Raw genomic sequence first — 23,674 nt, 5'->3', positions numbered from 1 at the left:
TTTTCCCTGTTGAGTTTGAAGTGGAACACCCTGGCCCAATGCTCGAAGGCAGAGAAACATGCATCAATGAGGTTGACAACTTCCGATACGGTGGAGTGGAATGGGATGTAGACAGTAATATCATCCGCATAAATGAAAGGATTAAGGTCCAGTTTTGCAAGTGCAGAGGCTAAAGGCATCATCATAATGTTAAATAAGGTAGGTGAAAGGGGAGACCCCTATGGGACCCCCACAGGAGGCCTCCCACAGTTCAGAAGTGTTGGAGCTCACCGTAATCTGGTAGGACCTGGAAGTCAAGAAACCCTTGAACCAGTGCAATACCGGTCCTCCTATACCAAAAGAGTCCAGTAGGTGAAGCAGGAGTTCATGGTCCACCATGTCGAAAGCGCTAGACATGTCAAATTGCAGCAGAAGAATCTTCCAACCAACAGCTAGCTCTCAACGGAAGTTAGATAGGAGGGTGACCAGGACAGTCTCTGTGCCATATTGAACTCTGAAACCTGATTGTGAATGGTGGAGGATATCAAATTCAGCCAGAAAGTCGTTGAGTTGAACACTGACCAGACTCTCCATCAGCTTGATAACTAGAGGTATCGAGGCCACTGGGCGATAGTTAGAGATGACATCTGGCTTGATCTTTATATTCTTTGGAATGGGAGTGAGGAGGATGTTACCATGACCCGGCGGGAAAGATCCGGTGCTTAACATAAAGTTGAGGTAACAAGTCAGATCTTCAACATAACATTTCGGTGCGACTTTTAGGAAATGGGTTGGACAAACATCTAGTTGGCAGCTTTTGTTGGAGAATTTACGTAGAGCTGCAGCCACATTGTCAAGTGACAGGCGGTTGAATTCGAACCAGATGCGGTCAGCAGGGCAAGCACCCGAGGGTGCGGCCAAGGATACTAAGAAGTCGTCCACGCCAGAGAGGCAGCTTACGGTTGTAGACAGCAGGGTAAGAACTTTCTCCTTGAAGTAGGATCCAAGTTGTGTAGCTGAAGGAGGAGCAACACTGGAGCATTCTAGTTTACGGGTATCTAGGAAGGAGTTTAGCAACTGATATATCTGTCTGATATCCCAGCCAACCGCCTGCATCTTACATGAAAAGTAGGTGAACTTTGCGTGACAGATGGCACACTTATACTTGCGGTGACTGACTTTCCAGGCCTCCCGAGCCACAGCAGATTTGCATTTACGCCAGGCTCTTTCCTGCCATTGAGCCTCACATTTCAAGGCTTTCAGAGCTGCAGAGAACCAGGATGATGAGTTATGAATGAACGAGGATTTGAGACGCAGTGGTGCAATTGTATCCAGCACAGCTTTGCATGTGTGATCCCAGTCAGAGAGGTAGGTAGGCGAGAATGGTTGCAGATCCGAGCCATGGCTATAGAGAGACCTCCAGAACAGGCTGGGATCGATGACACCTCTGGTGTAAAATTAACGAGTCTGACGAAGCCGGGGAGGACCTGAAGTTTGCCAACGCAGAATGAATTGCAGCTTAAAGTGGTCCGACCAAGCCGTTTCCTGCCAACCAATATCATGAAGAGAAAAGTTCTGATCGTCTGAAAATTTAAATGAGAGGAGGTCCAGCGAATGACCTTTACAATGAGTTGGACCAGTAGGCATTCAAGATCACAAAGGTGGAGAAAATCCAGGAACTGGGACACTTTCGGAGAAGTGGGATTATCCAAGTGGAGATTGAGATCACCCAGGAAGAGTATATTTGAGCTGTTCATGCAGATGTTGGAGATGAAATCCAAAAGCGTGGATTGACTGCTTGACCAGATAACCGGAGACCTATAACACAGCACACAGACCAGCTGGCCATGAAGGGAGGAGTGATGAACCTTGACGGCTGCGACTTCCAGCGACGAGGAGATCAGATCCGAGCTTGTATCAACTGTGAGGTACGAATGGTAGATGAGCGCCAGCCCACCCCCTCATTTGTCCACTCTGTCCCAGTGGAGGATCTTGTAGCCTGCCGGGCAGAGGTCCAGCACGATGGGGTCCTTAGGGGTTCTAATCTAGGTTTCCGTGATGAACAACATGTCGAGAGCATCAGAGGAGATCCAGTCAGATATCAGTTCAGGTTTGCTCATTACGGATCTGGCATTTATATAACCCACATGTAAAGATTGGAATTGCACTGGATTCGCGTGCACGAGGGGAACCAGCATGTGATGATATTGCAGGCAAGGATAGGACTTAGAGGCGACGGGGGTAGATAGTAGATCAACTTGAGGTGAGTAACGAGGCGGTGTACGGGATGAGAGTCTCCTGTGTCCAGAGATTATAGGGATATGAGCGTAGGATGGGTCAGTGGCAGTAAGGGCAGAGTACAACAGGGCTGACAGGTAGAGAATCTGGATTGTGGACGACGAAAACATGATTGTACCAGGGGGTAGCAGGAGTGGAGGAGAAATGGAATAGGATTGAAATCAGTTGGTGAAGATGAGGGGGAGAGCTGATGGATGAGTAGACAGGTTGTAAATCCACAGGGGAAGCCACAGGCGATAGGGCCAGCAGGACTGGAGTAATATCAACTTATTAGGAGGGGAAGAGAGGAAACAAGAGGAAAGAAAAAAAAAGGAAGGAGAGGGTTTATAATATGGTTGGGAACAGGTTGGTGGGGGAAGGGGGTGTCCAGGTAAGGTATATTACATTGTCGCAATCCAGTCCCTAAGGGGGCAGTCTTAGTACTATGGGTATTTCTGAAGCCAGTCTGAAGAGGATGTAGTGTATTGGATTTATCTAAGTAGTCAACTGGTGTTCTATGACAAAGTGTTCAGTAAGTTTAGAAAAGCTATTGAGCAACAGGACAATCGTTTGAAGTAAAGGTGTGGTATGAGCTTGTATCTTTCAGTTTATGGTAAATGCAGACAGATTTCCAGCCTGATGGAACAGTACCAGTCTTAAGGCTACTAGCGATCATAGAATGCAAGTATGAAGACAGTAGAGACTCAAATTTCTTGACAAAACAGGAAGGCAGGGCAAAAGACATATTACGGGTCTGCATTTACTAAGCACAAAGAAAAGAATGCAGAAAAATAGCCTTAGTAAAGGAAAGAAGTGTTTCAAAGCTAGCACAGACTACTCTCAGGCTGAGCCCACATGTCTAGCCTTAGAGCACCACACACAACTATTTTCCTGCAATGCCTTCCTGCACAGCTCTTAGGCTCAGTGTTTATGCATACCCAGTGCCACACAACACGTGGCAACTCTTAGGCTCAGTCTTCTTGTGCCTAGCCCTAAAATGGCAGACTCGTTGGGTCAGAACAGACCACCAACCTCAATATTTAAGGCATATAGTTAGTGAAAACTATGGATGTACAGCAGTGGTTCCCAAACCTGGTCCTGGAGGCACTCCAGCTAGTCAGGTTTTCAGGATAGCCACAATAAATATTCATAAGATAGATTTGCTGCATGCATTGGATCTCTCGTATGGATATTCACTGTGGATATCCTGAAAACCTGACTGGTTGGGGTGCCTCCAGGACCAGGTTTGGGAACCACTAGTGTACAGGGAAACCACAACAAAATACAACTGTTGTGCCTTCTGTTTGAAAGAAAGCTTTATCCTCCATACCATTCAATATTCAAAATTCACACAAGTACTAATATACTACATTGTGAATTTACAGTCAACATTCTTGAAGCAGATTACCTCTTTATGAGACCCTCATGCCCCTATCAGCACCTACACAAATTACTTCACACTTAATAGATCCACTTTTACTGATATCAGGGCCACTGGTCAAGATTCTGTAACAAGGTCTGCAAGCCATTCTATACATCCACCACACTTTCTGCCAAGGAGCATTTCTTTAGATTCACCCTATGCCCCTTCATTCCAGAACTTCCTTTCAATTTAAAAGAAACTTTCCTCCTGTGCATTTATGCCATGGAGGTATTTAAATGTATATCAAATCTCCCCTCTCGCGCCTAACCATTTTGGTAGCCACCCTCTGAAATAACTCCATCTTGTTTATGTATTTTGAAGGTGCAGTTTCCAGAATTGCACACAGTACTCTAAACATGGCCCCACCAGATACGTAAACAGAGGCACTGTCATCGCCTTTCTCCCAACTGGAAAAATGGTAAGTCTGGAAATGCTAAGCGGGTAAACTTCCTAGATTAAATAAATGACTACTTCATGGAGCAGCTAGTTCAGGATCCAAATCAAAAAAGAAACTATTCTAGATCTAGCTCTTGGTGCGAGAGGTAATAGCGCTGTGGCCGCTTGTCAATAGTGATCATAACATGATCAAATCTGAGATAACGGAAGTAAAGACACTAAGAAACTATTGTGTGTCAGCTTTTAACTTTCAAAACAGCAAACTATGATAAAATGAGGAAAATGGTTTTAAATAAAAAAAAGCTTAAAAAGGAGTAGTTGCAAATGTTAGGAGTTTAAAGGGGGAAAGTTGTGGGCTATTGTTAAGTCAGGTTATTTTAGCACAGGGTCCCATTTTATGCATTGAGACCCTGTGATAAAATAAACATGACTTTACAGGCATGGATGTTTACACTTGCCAACTCGGAAGCCCAGACCAGATGAATCCCACATATTTAAAAAGAGTGGAAGGAGGCCAAATATTAGCTGGTATAGTTAAAAGGTGAGGTGAAAGAGGCTGTTAAAGCTAAGCAAACATTTTTCATAAAATGAAAAAGGATCTGGAAGAAGAAAACAGGAAGCAGCACTGGCAAAGCAGATGCTAAGGAAGGATAAAAGAGAATTTGAAAGGAAGCTTACTGCAGAGACAAAAACTCACTGTAAAACCTTTTCAGGTACATTAAAGGCTGAAAGCCTGCAAAGGAGTTAATTGGTCCTTTAAATCAAAGAGTAAAAAGGGAATTTAAGGAGGCCAAAGCAATAGCTAAGAGACTAAATGAATTACTTTGCTACCAATGCCAGAAATACTGTGAGTGCCTCCCTATGTGTTGACAAAAGCCCTGCCATAGGGTTGTCGGAGAACACCCTGACTGGAGAAAACGTTAGAAGCGGGGAGAAGCTTCCAAAGCATAGCGAATAGCCCTTAGTTCTAGATAACTGATAGGCCATTTTGCCTCTGAGACCAATTCCCCTGAGCGAGATGACCATGATAGTGAGCTCTTCATCAAAAAAGGCTGGTATCTGTGGTCACTATCTCCCAGTGATGTATGGGGAATGGAACCCCCTTGTTCAATATCTGCTGCAACAACCAACACATGCTGCGCCTTGCTGACGTTGTCATGAGAGGTGCATAGCGTAATTCTGGGAGACTAGAGACCAGCAACTGAGAAGAGAACAATGAAGGGGGTACATGTGCAATCGCACCCACAGTACCACCTCCATCACTGCTGTCATAGGCCCCAACAACTGAACATAATCCCAAGTCCAAGGCTTGTTCTGTTGTAGCACAAACCGCACTTGACTGAGCAGCTTCTCACATCTTTGTGCTATAAGATCCTCTCCCTGTTTATGTCTAAGAGAGTTCCCAGATACTCTTATGGACAGAGAACTAGCCTGCTCGTCTTGAAATTGATCACTCAGTCCAACGAATGGAGAAGATGGACAGCAGCTATTGTAGCTTCACTGTCTGTGAAGGAATAGGCTTGAATGAGCCAGTCATCAACATAGGGGTGCACTCTGATCCCCTGTCGACGCAGATAGGCTGCCACCACCATTATTTTGTAAAATGTCCTTGGAGCTGTGGCCAGCCCAAAGACATCGCCTCAAACTGGAAATGATGGCCCAAAACTGTAAACCTCAGAAACCTCAGATGAGGCGGCAAAATTGGCATATGAAAATATGCCTCCTTCAGGTCCAGAGCTGTAAGGAATTCTCCCAACTGCACCAAAGCTAACACCGAGAACAAGGTTTCCATACAAAAGTGGCAGACTTGCAGGCAACGATTTAGGCCCTTGAAGTCCAACACTGGCCAAAAGGTACCCTCCTTTTTTGGTACAGTAAAATAAAATTGAGCTGTCCCTGACCTCGCAAGGAACTGGAAGCAAGCAAATAAATCTACAGAAGCCTGAACTGTTGATTCCTTGGTGCCCCTTCAGGAAGGGGACTCCAAGAAGAAAGGTGCAACCGGGCAAAAGAACTCCAGCTTGTAGCCTTCTCCAAGTATATCAGACCCACTGGTCCGATATGATCAAGGTCCACTCCTCTACAAGTTCTGAAGCAGATTTCCCACTGGAAACAGATAAGCATGGGCCAGCCTCATCTCATATGTACTATGGGATATTCTGGAGGATCTCCCCACTTGACTTATTGTCTGAACAAAAAGATAACTGTTGTGAAAATGAGACTTCTGGCCAAACTGCTGACAGCTAGGCCTATATCGCTTAGCGGAACAGGCCAAACTCATAGGTTTATCCTCCAGGAGGTGCTGCAGTAATTCCTTTACCAGGTTACTGAGGACCTCCCCAAAGAGGCATTTGTCTCTGAAAGAAAGCTTGACTAGCTGAGACTTGGAGCCCACATCAGCTGCCCAGTTCCACAACCAAAGTTGCCTCTGAGACACAACAGCCAGGAAAATACCCTGAGCAAAGGCATGGAGATTGTCATAGATCGCATCTGCTAAATAAGCTAACCTGGTCTCCAACTGGGCCGACTGACACGACTCCTGCACCACAGACTGTGCCATTGCAAGCAAGCTCTTGCCACAAAGGAGCTGCAGATGGTTGCCTGAAGGCCACTTCAAACCAGGGGCGTATCTGAACTGCGGCGGTAGGGGGGGCCAGGGCCAGAGTGAGGGGGCACATTATAGCCCCCCGCCGCCGCCATTGCCGATCCCCCTCCCCCCAGCCGCTACCATTGCCAACCCTCCCCCTCCGTTGCTCGCTTACCTTCGCTGGCGGGGGACCCCAACCCCCGCCAGCCGAGGTCCGCGTCCTCCTGCCGCTGCCGCTGCCGGCTGCCTTTGGTGCTTTCATTTGTCCATTGAAGCTGGCGCCAACTAAAGTTTCTTTTGACTCTGACGTCGCTGCACGTTGTACGTGCAGGACGTCAGACTCAGAAAATGTTTCTGAGTCTGACGTCCTGCACGTACAACGTGCAGCGACGTCAGACTCAAAAGAAACTTTCATCGGCGCCAGCTTCAATGGACAAATGAAAGCACCAAAGGCAGCCGGCAGCGGCAGGAGGACGCGGACCTCGGCTGGCGGGGGTTGGGGTCCCCCGCCAGCGAAGGTAAGCGAGCAACGGAGGGGGAGGGTTGGCAGCGGTAGGGGGGTCCAGGGCGAAATCTGCGGGGGCCCAGGCCCCTGAGGCCCCACGCAGATACGCCCCTGCTTCAAACGACTGCTTCAGAGCATACTTGATCTTCCCATCCAGTGCAATACCCCCCCTTCAACTGGGAAGGTAGACTTCTTTGTGATCGCTGTCACAAAAGAATCCACTCTGAGTAACTGGAATTTTTCTTTTTCCTCTGTGACAAGGAATACAAATGAGCCATTGCTCTGTCCACCTTAAGGCCAAGATATAGAATCTGCCACTCTGCCAAAATCAAATCTTGATCTGCTTCCAAAAGATTTGGCGCAGTAATATATTTGTCCAGTGGCAGTTGCATTCCGGGTCCCTGACGAAGGTCGCCTCAAAACTCTGCAGTGTCAGACAAAGACAGACTCTGCCAGTATCAAGGGCTAGAAGAAGAGGTGAAGAAAATACTCGACGGCAGCACTAAGATAAGTGTGCCTTATTCAAAGAGATTTAAATAATATTTTCTCTTTCATATACAGTTAATATATGTCAATATATGTTCTGATTGAATTGGTAATGGACACAGATATCAGTATTGTATAGCTATTTGCTAGTAGAGCTTGATATCGTAAGAGCCCATTGGTCTTTAGACACAGACATTACAGGATATTAAAGTACCCAAATAAACCTCTAAAGCATCTAATATAAGTAGACAAGCATAAGTAAGCCAGTGGATTGTTTACAGTGCAGGGACACTTGATAAATAGATGAGTATAGACATAACATTCTTTATCTTATCCTGCAGTAAGATGTATGTGATTATACAGTTATGAATATACCATTACAGTGATTATAAGATGAAACAATTGAATATATAGTTTGAGATGCAGTGAATGCTGGTGAATGCTGATGTAAGAGTACATGTGTATGGGAGAGTTTATATAATTAGGATACAGATAGAGGGCTTTGTTTTCTTTATAGGTAATCAATTTATTTGCTTTAATCACATTTGAACATTGGGAGCACTGGTTTGCTCATTGTGGTTTATTTGAACACATGGGAGATCTTCAATGATAGAGAAACCTATCCACCCTCTAGGGACAGCCAAAAAAACCCCACCTTGAGTGGGCATCCCGCTTGGGCGAGTCTTACCTCTGAGAATTTCTCCTCACACAAATATTTATTATTTAGGTCTTGTATATAAGAAGTCACATAAAGCTCTCTACCTGTATTCTAATATGTTTTTTTTTTGATTTAGTAAAGTTCAAAAAAGCACTGGTTTGTATTATTTATAGCTTGACCATTACCAGTGGTATAGCAGGGGATTATATATTGTAAAATCAAATCTTGGCCATCCGGATGCATTGGGGGGTGGCCTCTAAGACCATCAGTAAATCGAGGACCTGACTCCCCAAGGTCGCACCAAAGGATTCTCAAAGGAGAGCATGGCCAAGGCATCCAAGACCTTTCTTACGAAATGGGGAACCTGGGGATCCTCCCCCTCCTCAAGGGAAGACAACTCAGAAGACGGGGGGATGAAGAAAAATCTCTCTCAGCCACCCCACAGAGATCCAAACGCGATCTCTTGGGAGCAGGAGGAGCAGACCAAGAAAGGGATCTAGGTGTCGTCGTTGATGATACGTTGAAACCTTCTGCAGCTAAGAAAGCGAATAGAATGTTAGGTATTATTAGGAAAGGAATGGAAAACAAAAATGAGGATGTTATAATGCCTTTGTATCACTCCATGGTGCGACCACACCTCGAATATTGTGTTCAATTCTGGTCGCCGCATCTCAAAAAAGATATAGTGGAATTAGAAATGGTGCAGAGAAAGGCGACGAAAATGATAAAGGGGTTTGGGACGACTTCCCTATGAGGAAAGGCTAAAGCGGCTAGTGCTCTTCAGCTTGGAGAAAAAGCAGCTGAGGGGAGATAGGATAGAGGTCTATAAAATAATGAGTGGAGTTGAACAGGTAGATGTGAAGTGTCTGTTCACGCTTTCCAAAAATACTAGGACTAGGGGGCATGCGATGAAGCTACAAGGTAGTAAATTTAAAACGAATCGGAGAAAAGTTTTCTTCACTCAACGTGTAATTAAACTCTGGAATTCGCTGCCACAGAATGTGGTAAAGGCGGTTAGCTTAGCGGAGTTTTAAAAAGGTTTGGACGGCTTCCTAAAGGAAAAGTCCATAGACCGCTATTAAATAGACTTGGGGAAAATCCACTATTTCTGGGATAAGCAGTATAAAATGTTTTGTACATTTTTGGGATCTTGCCGGGTATCTGTGACCTGGATTGGCCACTGTTGGAAACAGGATGCTGGGCTCGATGGACCTTTGGTCTTTCCCAGTATGGCAATACTTATGTACGAAAGGGACTGAAGTTCTGAGAGAAAAGGACATTTCTCTGGTAAGTGAATGCTACTTTGCTTTGTGCTTTGGGAACTTAAAGATTGGGGTTTAAAGGAGGAATTGTAGGTTAGTGTTAGGCAAAATTAAAAAAGCAAATTTTAACAGCTAATCTCCATAGTCTTTTCCACTTAGTTTTAAAAGCTTTGGACCACAGCATTAACAGATAGAATCTAACAGCCACTGCAGGATCTAATCTAGTACTCCCCTCCACCCTCACCAACACCCACCCACCACTAGGACAACTCCTCATTTATAGTCAGTTATTGTAATTAGGGTAACAAGCAAGGAGTGTTCTTACAGAGTTTTAAATAGTAACATAGTAGATGACGGCAGAAAAAGACCTGCATGGTCCATCCAGTCTGCCCAACAAGATAAACTCATATGTGTATACCTTACCTTGATTTGTACCTGCCTTTTTCAGGGCACAGATCATTCAAGTCTGCCCAGCAGTATTTCCTGCCTCCCAACCACCAGTCCCGCCTCCCATCACCGGCTCTGGCACAGACCGTATAAGTCTGCCCTCCACTATCCTCGCCTCCCAACCACCAACCTCTCTTCCCCCACCTGCTCCGCCACCCAATTTTGGCTAAGCTTCTGAGGATCCATTCCTACTGCACAGGATTCCTTTATGCATATCCCACGCATATCCCACCATCTAAGAAGGAAATATTAAATAAATCATACAATATACTATATAAAGTAAAAGACACTTTTATATTAGGCTAATATCCTTAATACTGTAGCAAGTTTTAAATTACTGAAAAACTGAAAAACCACTAAGATGGAGTCAGCAGTCCAGCAGCGAGAGGGGTGCTATCCAGTCTTTTGCATTGAGTGTCACATGTATGATTATCTCCCAGTTGGTGAGATGTCATATGTTTGCACCCGATGCAAAGAGCTCCTATCTCTTGGAGAACGTGTCCGTTCTCTTGAGGCTAGAGTAGCAGACTTGGTGGAGCTGAGGGAAACAGAGAGGTACATAGAGGAGACCTACAGGGATGTTGTAGAGAAGTCCCACCTCCAGTCTAGTAGCCCTTGTGCTACCTTGAAGGAAGGAGGTCTCCTAGAAGGAGAGCATCACCCTGGTGAAGTAGGAAGTACTCCTGTAGCCAGGACCTGCCCACCAGGGGATGTACTATCCTCTCGCACTGAGGATATGTCTCCAAGTGCTGCCCGGGAGGGAAAGGTTAGGACAACTGTTGTAGTTGGTGATTCGATCATTAGGCATATAGATAACTGGGTGGCTGGTGGACGTGAGGATCGCCTGGTGACTTGCCTGCCTGGTGCAAAGGTGGCGGACCTCACGCGTCACCTAGATAGGATTCTAGATAGTGCTGGGGAGGAGTCCACTGTCTTGGTACATGTGGGTACCAATGACATAGGAAAATGTGGGAGAGAGGTTCTGGAAGCCAAATTTAGGCTCTTAGGTAGAAAGATCAAATCCAGATCCTCTAGGGTAGCATTTTCTGAAATGCTACCTGTTCCACGTGCAGGGCCCAAGAGACAGGCAGAGCTCCGGAGTCTCAATGCGTGAATGAGATGATGGTGCAGGGAGGAGGGTTTTAGATTTGTTAGGAACTGGGCAACATTCTGGGGAAGGGGGAGCCTATTCCGAAAGGATGGGCTCCACCTTAACCAGGGTGGGACCAGGCTGCTGGCGTCGGCATTTAAAAAGGAGATAGAGCAGCTTTTATTTTTTTTTTATTTTATTATTTATTCATTTGAACATTTTACAAGCATCAACATCTTGTATAAGGAAAAAACAGAGATAGAAATATACACAAACAAATATAAGAGTGGATATATCCCACTCTCCAAGATTATAAATCAAAATTATGCTACTCTTCCTTAGACCACAAATATGGGGGGGTTAGTCTTTTAGTTAGAGAGATCTAAAAAGAAAATTAAATACAAGAAAAATGGCCTGACTCTAATCTACCCAAATACTTTCCATATTAACCGTTTTTATCTTAAGCTGGATTCACATTGGAAAGCTTTTTTTTGTTCTATAAAACATTTAAGCTGTTGTGGTTCAAAAAAGACATATTTAACATTCATATATTTAACTAAACATTTGCATGGGTAGGACAACAAAAAAGTGGCTCCAAGTGCTCGGGTTTCTTCTCTCATAGTTAGAAATTTCCTTCTGTCCTGAGTAGTTTTTGTAACATCAGGATATATCCAAAGTCTAGACCCACAAAAGGGCTTCGTAGAGTTCTTAAAGTATAGTTTAAACAATTAGGTCATATCTTGTTCAAAAACAAAGGATATTAACAATGTTTGTCGTTGAGATATGGCAGAGAAGGCTTGGTCAAGAAATGTTGATATATCATAAGTACATAAGTAGCGCCATACTGGGAAAGACCAAAGGTCCATCTAGCCCAGCATCCTGTCACCGACAGTGGCCAATCCAGGTCAAGGGCACCTGGCACGCTCCCCAAACGTAAAAACATTCCAGACAAGTTATACCTAAAAATGCGGAATTTTTCCAAGTCCATTTAATAGCGGTCTATGGACTTGTCCTTTAGGAATCTATCTAACCCCTTTTTAAACTCCGTCAAGCTAACCGCCCGTACCACGTTCTCCGGCAACGAATTCCAGAGTCTAATTACACGTTGGGTGAAGAAAACTTTTCTCCGATTCGTTTTAAATTTACCACTCTGTAGCTTCAACTCATGCCCTCTAGTCCTATTATTTTTGGATAGCGTGAACAGTCGCTTCACATCCACCCGATCCATTCCACTCATTATTTTATACACTTCTATCATATCTCCCCTCAGCCGTCTCTTCTCCAAGCTGAAAAGCCCTAGCCTTCTCAGCCTCTCTTCATAGGAAAGTCGTCCCATCCCCACTATCATTTTCGTCGCCCTTCGCTGTACCTTTTCCAATTCTACTACACCTTCAGCTTGAGGTGCTTCCTCCAATTCCCCCTGACATTTTTTTGGAGAGGAAATATAGAAAATCTTATTTAGAGGAGGTATAAGCGAGGGGGAATATTGTAGTACCTCAATTAAATATTTTCAGAATAATTCCATCGGGCCAATGCCTTGTATTACAGGAAAATTCAGGATTCTTAAGTTCAGTCGTTTGTTTTGATTTTCAATTTGTTCAATTTTCCTCATCATAACTGTTTTGTATTTAATTAAAGTCATATTTACTGCCTTCAGTGTTGTTATCTCAGCCTGAATCGTTTCAAATTTTTCAGAACAGTCAGTTTTAATATTTTCCATCATTTCAGTTAAAGAATTAACTTTACTCACAAGAAGTTTAGTCTCCCGAGCAGTGTTCGTCACTATCGTTGTCAGACCTTGAATAGCCTTCCATATCGAATCCAGCCTGACCTCCTGTGGAGAAAAAAGCTCCAATGGTGTTTCCTCTGCTTGCTCCGGGGTGGCGCCGCCATTTTCAGAGCCGTCTCTATCGCCTTCCGAAGAGATCGGGTCCAACATCCGGCGGTGAAAGAGATGTTTCAGTAGCCAAGAGAGAAGTTGCTCTCTCAATTTCTCTCGACGCGGCTTGTAACTCGCCAGTCACTCGAGGACAGCTTGTGGTAAAACAGTCCAGGGTTGTCTGGAGGGGCGTAGAGGTAAGGAGTACCAGCGGTTTACTCTTCACCAAGCCTTTCCTCTTAGAATGAGGCATTATTATCGTCGTTGCAAAAGGAAAAGAGGTTCACATCCAAAGCTCTTGGAGCGTTCAACCTCGGGTGAGAGTCGCCATCTTGGACACGCCCCCCCATAGAGCAGCTTTTAAACTAGAAATGGGGGGGGGGGGGGGAAGGCCGACAGTCGCTCAAAAGTGCATGGTTCGGGAAAAGGTATCTTCCAAAGATACCTCACAAACAGGGAAGATACGGTTTCTGGATAGTGAGGTTGCACAACAGACCGTGGTAGGCCAGGTGCCCTTAAATACAACTAAAGATCAGACAAAAGATGGCAAATCAATAGTGTCAGGTACTAAGCATCATGCAAATAGGAACAACAAACATACTCTGAAATGTCTATATGCAAATGCTAGGAGTCTAAGAAATAAGATGGGAGAGTTGGAATATATTGCACTAAATGAAAAATTGGATATAATAGGCATTACTGAGACCTGGTGGAAGGAGGATAACCAGTGGGACACTGTCATACCGGGGTACAAAGTATATCGTAGTGATAGGGTGGACCGGACTGGTGGAGGGGTAGCATTGTATATTAACGAAAGCCTTGATTCAGATAGATTACAAATTCAGCAGGACACAAATCACAACTTTGTATCATTGTGGGTTGAAATTCCATGTATAAAAGGGAAAAAAAACGGTAATAGGAGTGTACTACCATCTGCCTCGCCAGGATGAGCAGGTAGTCGCAGAAATGATAAAAGAAATCAGAGATGCGAACAAAATGGGCAATGTGATAATAATGGGTGACTTCAATTATCCAAATATAGACTGGGTAAATTTAACATCGGGACACACTAGAGAGGTACAATTCCTTGATGAAATCAAGGATAGCTTTATGGAGCAGCTGGTACAGGAGCCGACGAGAGAAGGAAAAATTCTAGACTTGGTCCTTAGTGGAGCGCATGATCTGGTGAGGGACGTTATGGTTCTGGGGCCGCTTGATAACAGTGATCATAATATGATCAGTTTTGATATTGACCTTGAAGTAACTGTACACAGAAAGTTAGCGTTTAACTTTAAAAAAGGAGACTATGATAAAATGAGAAGAACGGTAAAAAAAAAAACTTGAGGGGGGGGGGGGCAACTGAGAGAGTAAAAACTGTACAACAGGCGTGGACGCTGTTCAAAAATACCATCCTGGAAGCCCAGGCCATACATATTCCGCAAATTAGAAAAGAAAGACAGAAGTCCAAAAGACACCCGGCCTGGTTGAAAAATGAGGTGAAGGAAGCTATTAGGGCTAAAAGAAACGCCTTCAGAAAATGGAAGAAGGAACCGTCTGAAAATAACAAGAAGCAGCATAAGGAGTGTCAAAGCAAATGCAAGGTGCAGATAAAGAAGGCCAAGAGGGATTACGAAAAAAAGATAGCATTAGAGGCAAAAAAACATAGTAAAAAAGATTTTCGGTATATTAAAAGCAGGAAGCTGGCAAAAGAATCGGTTGGGCCACTGGATGACCGAGGGGTAAAAGGGACAATCAAGGAAGACAAAGACATAGCGGAGAGACTGAATGAATTCTTTGCTTCAGTCTTCACCGAGGAAGATTTGGGTGGGATACCGGTGTTGGAAATGGTATTTCAAGCGGACGAGTCGGAGAAACTTACTGACTTTACGGTAAACCTGGAGGACGTAATGGGGCAGTTCAGCAAACTGAGTAGCAAATCTCCTGGACCGGATGGTATTCATCCTAGAGTACTGATAGAACTGAAAAATGAGCTTGCGGAGCTACTGCTAGTGATATGCAACTTATCCTTAAAATCGAGCGTGGTACCGGAAGACTGGAGGGTGGCCAATGTAACGCCGATTTTTAAAAAAGGCTCCAGGGGAGATCCTGGAAATTATAGACCGGTGAGTCTGACGTCAGTGCCGGGGAAAATGGTAGAGGCTATTATTAAAAACAAAATTGCAGAGCACATCCGAGGACATGGATTACTGAGACCAAGTTAGCATGGCTTTAGTGTGGGGAAATCTTGCCTGACCAATTTACTTCAATTCTTTGAAGGAGTAAACAAACATGTGGACAAAGGGGAACCGGTTGATATTGTGTATCTGGATTTTCAAAAGGCGTTTGACAAGGTACCTCATGAAAGGCTACAGAGGAAATTGGAGGGTCATGGGATAGGAGGAAATGTCCTATTGTGGATTAAAAACTGGTTGAAGGATAGGAAACAGAGAGTGGGGTTAAATGGGCAGTATTCACAATGGAGAAGGGTAGTTAGTGGGGTTCCTCAGGGGTCTGTGCTAGGACCGCTGCTTTTTAATATATTTATAAATGATTTAGAGATGGGAGTAACTAGCGAGGTAATTAAATTTGCTGATGACACAAAGTTATTCAAAGTTGTTAAATCGCGACAGGATTGTGAAAAATTACAAGAGGACCTTACGAGACTGGGAGACTGGGCGGCTAAATGGCAGACGACGTTTAATGTGAGCAAGTGCAAGGTGATGCATGTGGGGAAAAAGAACCCGAATTATAGCTGCGTCATGCAAGGTTCCACGTTAGGAGTTACGGACCAAGAAAGGGATCTGGGTGTCGTCGTCTGCTCAGTGTGCTGCTGCGGCTAGGAATGCAAATAGAATGTTGGGTATTATTAGGAAAGGTATGGAAAACAGGTGTGAGGATGTTATAATGCCGTTGTATCGCTCCATGGTGCGACCGCACCTTGAGTATTGTGTTCAATTCTGGTCGCCGCATCTCAACAAAGATATAGTAGAATTGGAAAAGGTGCAGAGAAGGGTGACTAAAATGATAGCGGGGATGGGACGACTTCCCTTTGAAGAAAGATTAAGGAGGCTAGGGCTATTCAGCTTGGAGAAGAGACGGCTGAGGGGAGATGTGATAGAGGTATATAAAATAAAGAGTGGAGTGGAACAGGTGCATGTGAAGTGTCTGTTCACGCTTTCCAAAAATACTAGGACTAGGGGGCATGCGATGAAACTACAGTGTAGTAAATTTAAAACAAATCAGAGAAAAAGTTTCTTCACCCAATGCGTAATTAAACTCTGGAATTCGTTGCCGGAGAACATGGTGAAAGCGGTTAGCTTGGCAGAGTTTAAAAGGGGGTTAGACGGTTTCCTAAAGGACAAGTCCATAAACCGCTACTAAATGGACTTGGGAAAAATCCACAATTCCGGGAATAACATGTATAGAATGTTTGTACATTTGGGAAGCTTGCCAGGTGCCCTTGGCCTGGATTGGCCGCTGTCGTGGACAGGATGCTGGGCTCGATGGACCCTTGGTCTTTTCCCAGTATGGCATTACTTATGTACTTATATGTACTTATGTACCCAACTCTGCTTTAACAGACAAATTCTGGTGAAAACATAGCCCCAGGCTGCACAGCTAGCTCAGGCTGAAGCAGCAGTAGCTAGCTATGCAGGAAGGCTTGACAAATCTCCAGTGCCATCAGCTCGTGCCTGCAAAATGGCTGCCATTCCTATGTCAAACCGAGCAGCAGTACCACCAGCGCCTGTGGGACCAGATTGTTGCAGTACAATTGGTGACTGCAAAAACTCCCTAGATCAGCTCACATCAGCAGTGTCACTCTCTCCTCATGCCTTCCGGCCTTGCAGAAAGAGCAACAGCTTGAAGATTTACAGAAGAAATGTTTCACCAACTCCACAGGAGCCACTAAGCTACTCAGCACTACTGTGTTCCTGAAGCAGACTTCTCTGGCTGAACTGCAGGAGCCCCCTCATAGTCCCAGCACAAACTGGAGACCCAAACACTGCTCAGGAAAGAAGTCCGAAGGCAGACTTACCCCTACTGTGCACCACCCCCACTTACACTTATCGCATTGAAGAAAGGAAGAGGCTCAAAACAGCCAACACCAATGTCCTTTTTATTTTATTTTTAAGTGATAGAATAGTTTCTCAGCCTTGAGACTCAAGAACGAGGGTATGACCTCCTGACCAGAGAAATACCAATCAAGTTCAACTAGAAGCCAGTTATCAACTGGGCCAGGAGCAGCCTATCCAGAATTCAGGGCTGAAAAATATATCCACCCATCTGCTGGAGATAGAAAATACTGGAGGGCTGAGCTACCTCACAAGGGTTATCTTACAGCTCACTTCAGTGTTCTTTATCTCCACCTACTGGTCGATGGACATAACCTACAAGTTCTGTTTGGGAAGGACGATCTGAAAAAGAAGAATTTAGATCCTAAGAATCCAACTATCAACCAGCAAAAATTCTGTAGTTTATAATCAGCTTCAGGAATTTGTGTCTGCAGAAGATCTATTAGATTGGTATCAATTTGGTTTCTGCCCTCATCATGATACTGAAACGGTTATTGTCTACTTTTGATTAAATTTGTCAATGGTTTGATAACATAAATCATTTTGATGCGCAATATTTCTGCTGCTTTTGATACCACTGATCATTTGATTCTATTACAAAGATTGGCTAATGTGGGTATAGGTGAAAAGGTGTTAAATTGGTTTTCATCATTTTTGTCTTGACAGTTTTCAGCAAGTTTATCAATACTTGGATTCCTCTTGCTACTGGCATAACCCAAGAATCATCTTCATCAGCTCTTTTAAGTAAGTCTTCTCATTCTACCAATTTGTTGATTGTTATCAGGACTAAGAGGTCCATTTACTAAGCTGTGCTAGCGGCTTCTGCACAGCATTGCCGACACAGCCCATTCAAAGTGAATGGGTTGTGTAGGCACTAGCACACAGCCAGCCATGCTAGCAGCTTAATAAATCCCAGCGCAAGCGTTTCAAATAAAATGTACGCTAATGATATCCAGCTTTTTGTTCCCATTGGTTCATCATTAAATGATTTGGTTAAATTAGTTGCACTGGACCTTTGAGCTATTGAATAATGGATGTTCCCTAATAAACTATGCTTAAATATAGACAAAATATAGATTATGTATCTATGTAGGTCTTCAGCTTTAAAGGTGCCCGAGAAGATAATTTGGAATTCTTATTCATTAACAGTCTCAGGCTCCATTTGGAATTTAGGTGTCATGTTAGACCCTCATTTAACAATGAGAGCACATATTGTTAAAAATAGTCAAAACAGTAGTATTTTTGTAAATTAAAAATGCTGCATTAATTACAATTATACTTGAGGTTAGAGAATATGTCCATGGTATATCATGTACTGTCAGGTCCTCATTTTGATTTCTATAATGGGCTATTGGTAGGACTTACAAAATTTGGCTTTGAGACATCTACAGAATTCAGACGGTAGGGCAATGATGGAAGAGGTGGGGGGAATCGTTTTGACTATTACTCCACTACTTCAAGAGTTATACCGGTAACCTATTAGTCATCGTATATAAGATAAGATCTTGTTGGTGCACAACATCCTTAATCATAAAGTACTCCCAACTGTATCAACATTATTGCAGGTTTATCGACCACTCAGATTTGAATATGGTTGCTTGCCGAATATACCCAATCTTTAGCATGCCCGTTTTATGTGAAAACAAAACACAAAACAAACACAAAAAAAGGCAGAAGACAACCCAAAACAGACCAAAAACAAGGGAGTTAGAGCGCCAGAAAAGTTCTTCTAGTTTTTCTCGTTACTTTTTTGATGTTTGGACAACCTTGCACATAATTTCAAATCATGATATATTTTTTCCACCTTTTTAGGTATATGTGAGGACATTTCGATATTAATTTTTCTGTATAACAATATAAGGTTAACTATTTACATTGATTTATGTCTCATCTTTAATCTTTATTTTTAGTTTTAGCTTTTTAGCTTTTTCAGTTTTGTCTCACGAATATCTTGGAGGAATACCTATAAACATCAGACTCAGGGTAGGTCACAATGTCTTATTTTTTATCATTAATTTTTTATCATTTTTTTCATTCATCTATTTTTTCTTTTTAATACATTGGTGTTTGATGGTTCAAGTGATGTAGTTTTCATTGTTAATATTTACTTTCCAATTAATTATATTTTTTAATAATAATATTAATATATTATTAAATAATGGTAAGGTTTATTATCTTCTCTTTCATATCAGTTTTATACATTTTTTTAATAATATAAACTTATCAATAGTATTAATATATTTCTATATATTATTAAATAATGGTAAGGAATTTTATCTTCTCTTTCATATCAGCTTTACACATTTTTGTTCCCTTTTAGACCAATTCTGTTTATGCCATTTTGTAATATTCTAAATGTTGTTATATAATTACATTGTAGATTTTTATTAACATATATTAGTACCCTTGTTATTTTCTTCAGTGTATAATTAACATTTCATGTGGTATAATTTTTTCCCCACTATAAGGTCTGACATTTCAACGTTGCCCGTGATGTGTGTCTATGTGCTTTTGATATTTTCTTGATACCCTTGGACATATTGTTAAATTGTTTTTAATTTTTAACTTCTATCTCTTATAAATTTTTTAATTTTGGAAGAATTGTACTTTATATTTAATATGTACATATGTCAATTTATTTGTTGTTTTGTTTTTAGACCCCTGAGGAAGGCCTGCTGGCCGAAACACGGACCGTGTAGGGTCCTATTAAACTTTTCTGGCGCTCTAACTCTCTTTTTTTTGTCTGTTTTGGGTTGTCTTCCGCCTTTTTTTGTGTTTTGTTTTGTCCTTACGGGAGATTTGGACTTCCTTTTTTTGTATGCTTGGCGTTTTATGTGAAACTCAGGAGTGGACTTTTTCAATAGTTGCTCGAAAGTTATGAAATTCACTACTGTTGTATTTATGCTTCATTACTAATTTAAGGGAATTCAAGAAATGTTTTGAAAACTCATTTGTTCCAGCATGCTTACTCATGAAACTTTATGATACTTTTTTTTGTACTATTACCATCTATGCACACTTACGTAAATATTTTTGTAAATTTAAAAGAATTAAAAAATTATTAAAACATTAAACTCAATCTTATTTATGAATTTCAAAATACAAGACAAGATTAACTCATCATCAAGAAACACAGAAAGCAACAATTCTGTCAAAACTGAAAATAAACTAGAAATCTTCCTTAGACCACAGCAATAATAAAGGGGAGAGGAAAAGGAAATGTAAGAGAATTAAGAAGAAGAATTACAATAAAAAAGGCACTAACAGAAACTTAGACTTCCATCATTCTTAAATATAGATCACATTTCCAAACCTAGATGATCTATAAGTCCTTCTGACCTGCGTTTTTCATCTAGTTCCCCCTGGATTTTCTTTGAGGAAATACGCAAATAATAAATCAGGTAAATCAGAGGATTATTATCAGAGAAAAAACCCAGAACTTCAACAAGATTGATCATTCGACAATATTCAAGGAGGTTTGGAAAGTTCAAAACTCATAGTTTAAACCTTCTATTAAAATTCTCTAAATTGTCTTCTATACACAGCCAGTTTATACCACACAACACTTGAATTCTTGAACATCTTTCTCATTATCACCTATTTGATTCTTCTGAGTAGAAAAACATTTCACCTCTTCTACTGTTTTAGCTATTTGATCAACTTTAGATACCAAAGATGTTACCTCAATTGTAGATTGGGAGATTAAAATGAAACTGCTGCAGAACTTCCCAGACAGAAACCAGGGTAACCGCTGCGGGAGCCTTCAGCAAACTTCCTGTTTCTGCTCCAACTTTCAGCGCAGTATGATCTTTCGGGCCAATGCCCTCCTACGAGCTCGAAAACAGCACCTTCGGCAATGTGAGTTCTAACATTGGAATCCGAAAAGTCACACAGCGATACATGTGTGTCAGAGGCGATAAAGATGTCTCAAGCCCAAAGAAAACAGACACTCCCTTGACTGTTTCCAAAGCCAGACTGCTCACCCCAACAAATCTAGAAGGAAGTCACACTGTAATTCTTTGCTATCCAGAAGGCACTGCCTGAGCCGCGGCAGGTGGGGGAGGGGAGGGGAGGGAGCAGCTTTGACGGCTCCCTTTCTCTTAGTATGAGGCATAAGGGATAACAGGTGTTACGTCTGTGCTCCCTCGCCCTCTGGTGGCCAGAACCGGTGGCTGCTATGGACTATCACCGTTCCAGACTTTAGCCAGGCCAGTCTGGATCTTCCAATTCCAGGCTTGTCTGTTTTGTTTGACCCTGCACTGCACCTGTAGCTGCCTGATGATTGCTGCAGCTGAAGCTCAGCTGCTGCTGGGCTTATTAGCCATTTGGAACCTCTCTGCCTTTGCCTTGCGTCTAAGGCCCTGGTATGTTGGTGCTTTTGCACTTCAGCCTGAGTTTGGTTCCTTGCTCTAGTTCTTGCCTGTTCTAGTTAGTCTATGTTTAGTTTAGGGTATTGCTTGTTTCCCAGTCTTGTGTCTTGTTTGTATGTTTTTGTTTAGTTCTGGGTTTATCTGTGTTTGTTCCCTGCTTCAGTGGCTGCTTGCAGCTTTCAGTTCAGTCTCCTGTCTAGCTGTGTTTGTTTCCTGTTTCAGTGGCTGCTCGCAGTTTTCAGTCTTGTCCTTTAGCCTATCCTTTCCCTGCCTTGCTGTCCCTGTGCTGCCTAGCTGTTATCCAGTCCTGCCCTGTCCAGTAAGTCCTGCCGGCCACCTGAAGCCTGGAGCTCAACTCTTGGTGAAAAGTGGCCAGGCGCAGGTGAAGCCTGTTTGTCAGAGATCTGCCCTGTCTCTAGAGTGGGGTGGTTTTGCCTGCCATTGCCGCTCCTCGGCAGTGGCCCAAGGGCTCACAAACCCAGTTCCAGCTTTGTAAATGTGACAACAGAAAAGTCAGCAGAAGAGAAACATGTCTTCTTCACAACACCAGTCCTGCTGCCCTCAATGTTTTATGATTAGCAATTTTTGTTTTAGGTTTTTCATATTTGTTTTTATTCTATTATGTATGTATGCTGTAACCCACTGTGCCTATAAGAATTGTGGGCTATAAGTTTTAACGAAACAGCAAAAACTATATTGGCTACCAGTGAAAAATCAACCTTAAAATTCTCTTTTTGATATATAATGCCTTGAAAAAAAGAGTCAGCACATTACCTTTGAACTATGCTTAAAAGTTATACACCTAATCAAGCATTAAGATTTGAAAGAGCATGTCGTTTGACCATCCCTACTTTAAGAAAAATTCATTTTGAAGAATCTAGAAAGAGTACTTCAAAAAAACTGAAGGGATTTTTACTTAATAAAGCTTTTGAAAACCAATGTAGGTGTTTGGTTTCGTATTTCAGTAGAGGTATGGATTTGGAACACAATAGGATTTTAACTCAGGATAATGCCAGTCAGTTGCAGTCAAATATTCTGTTTAAAAACCAATATGTTACTTTATTTAGTTAGGAAGTACCAATGTATGTATAAAAAAAAGGTAATCTGCCTTGGTTTAGGTGAAATACAAATAAATCATAAAGGACCAGGGATAGGAAACTCCAGCTCCTTGAGAGTCACAAAATGGATTTTCAGGATATCCCTAATGAATGTACATGAGGTAAACTTTTGTACTGAGATAAATGTGCATGTCAATCTATTTCATGCATACCCATTAAGGTTATCCTGAAAACCTGACCAGTGGGTAGCCCTCAAGAACAGAGCTGTGCACCTCTGTTTTGAGGAGAGAAGACAAAGGGATAGGACGGAAGCGATCCAATACCTCAAAGATACTGCACAAAACCCAATGAAGTTTTAGATCAAGAGGTCATGATAGGAGATTCCAAAGTTGTAAAATCAGGATCATCATCATCATCAAGTATTTCTACATGGAAAGCATAGCAAATTTATTTAGTACTTCTGGATTTTAGCTTTCACACTTTCCCTGTGGCCGTTCAAGGTGAGTGACACTCAGGTACAATAGGTTGCTTCCCTGTCCCTGGAGAGCTCACAATCTTAAGGTATACCTTCCAGAAGAAACAATAGAAGCAACAGCAGTAATGAAATTCAAGAATAAATGTGAAAAGCACAAATGACACCAGTTGTGAAGGCAAAGAGGAAGTCATCAAGTAGACTCTGTAAGATGGACCAGAATGTACAGTGAACAGTCTAGATTTTAGCAGCCACCCTCTGAACTCCTCCTTCCTGTTAATATAATTTGAAGGTGCAGTTTCCAGAACTGCACACAGTACTCTAAAACAGGATCCCACCAGACACAGAGGCTCTGCCACCTCCTTTTTCCCAACTGGAAAAATGACAGGTCTGGAAATGCTAGGAAGGTAAAGTTCCTGGATTAAATAAATGAGTCATAGTTTAAATTTCAACTTGTTGATTAATCAGCTACCATTTATGTTCCCAACTTATGCTAATATAACCACTTATTCCTGTGTTCAGAACTGGAGAATACAAATGGCTTTTGGATATGGTTTAGTACCACCTTTCTCAATACTAAAAGGCGAGTTACATCCAAGTACACTTGCCACCTTTTTTTTTTTAATGCCACCACTGTTTAAAATTAAACATTTACACTATGAAATGGTATGATTTTCTCAGGATATATATAAAAGACTAAGCAGCACCAACA

At 42.4% G+C, this 23,674-nt stretch overlaps 1 protein-coding gene across 6 annotated transcripts in view; it reads right to left on the bottom strand.

Moving 5' to 3' along the window:
- The window catches only part of YAP1 (Yes associated protein 1), a 252,226-nt gene that overhangs the window by 194,370 nt on the left and 34,182 nt on the right, over positions 1 to 23,674 (bottom strand). The gene's annotated exons all lie outside the window — the stretch shown is intronic.

Source organism: Microcaecilia unicolor, chromosome 4 (assembly GCF_901765095.1).
Source record: "Microcaecilia unicolor chromosome 4, aMicUni1.1, whole genome shotgun sequence".
In the NCBI taxonomy this organism is placed as follows: domain Eukaryota; kingdom Metazoa; phylum Chordata; class Amphibia; order Gymnophiona; family Siphonopidae; genus Microcaecilia; species Microcaecilia unicolor.
This window is presented reverse-complemented; position numbering and strand designations above follow the sequence as displayed.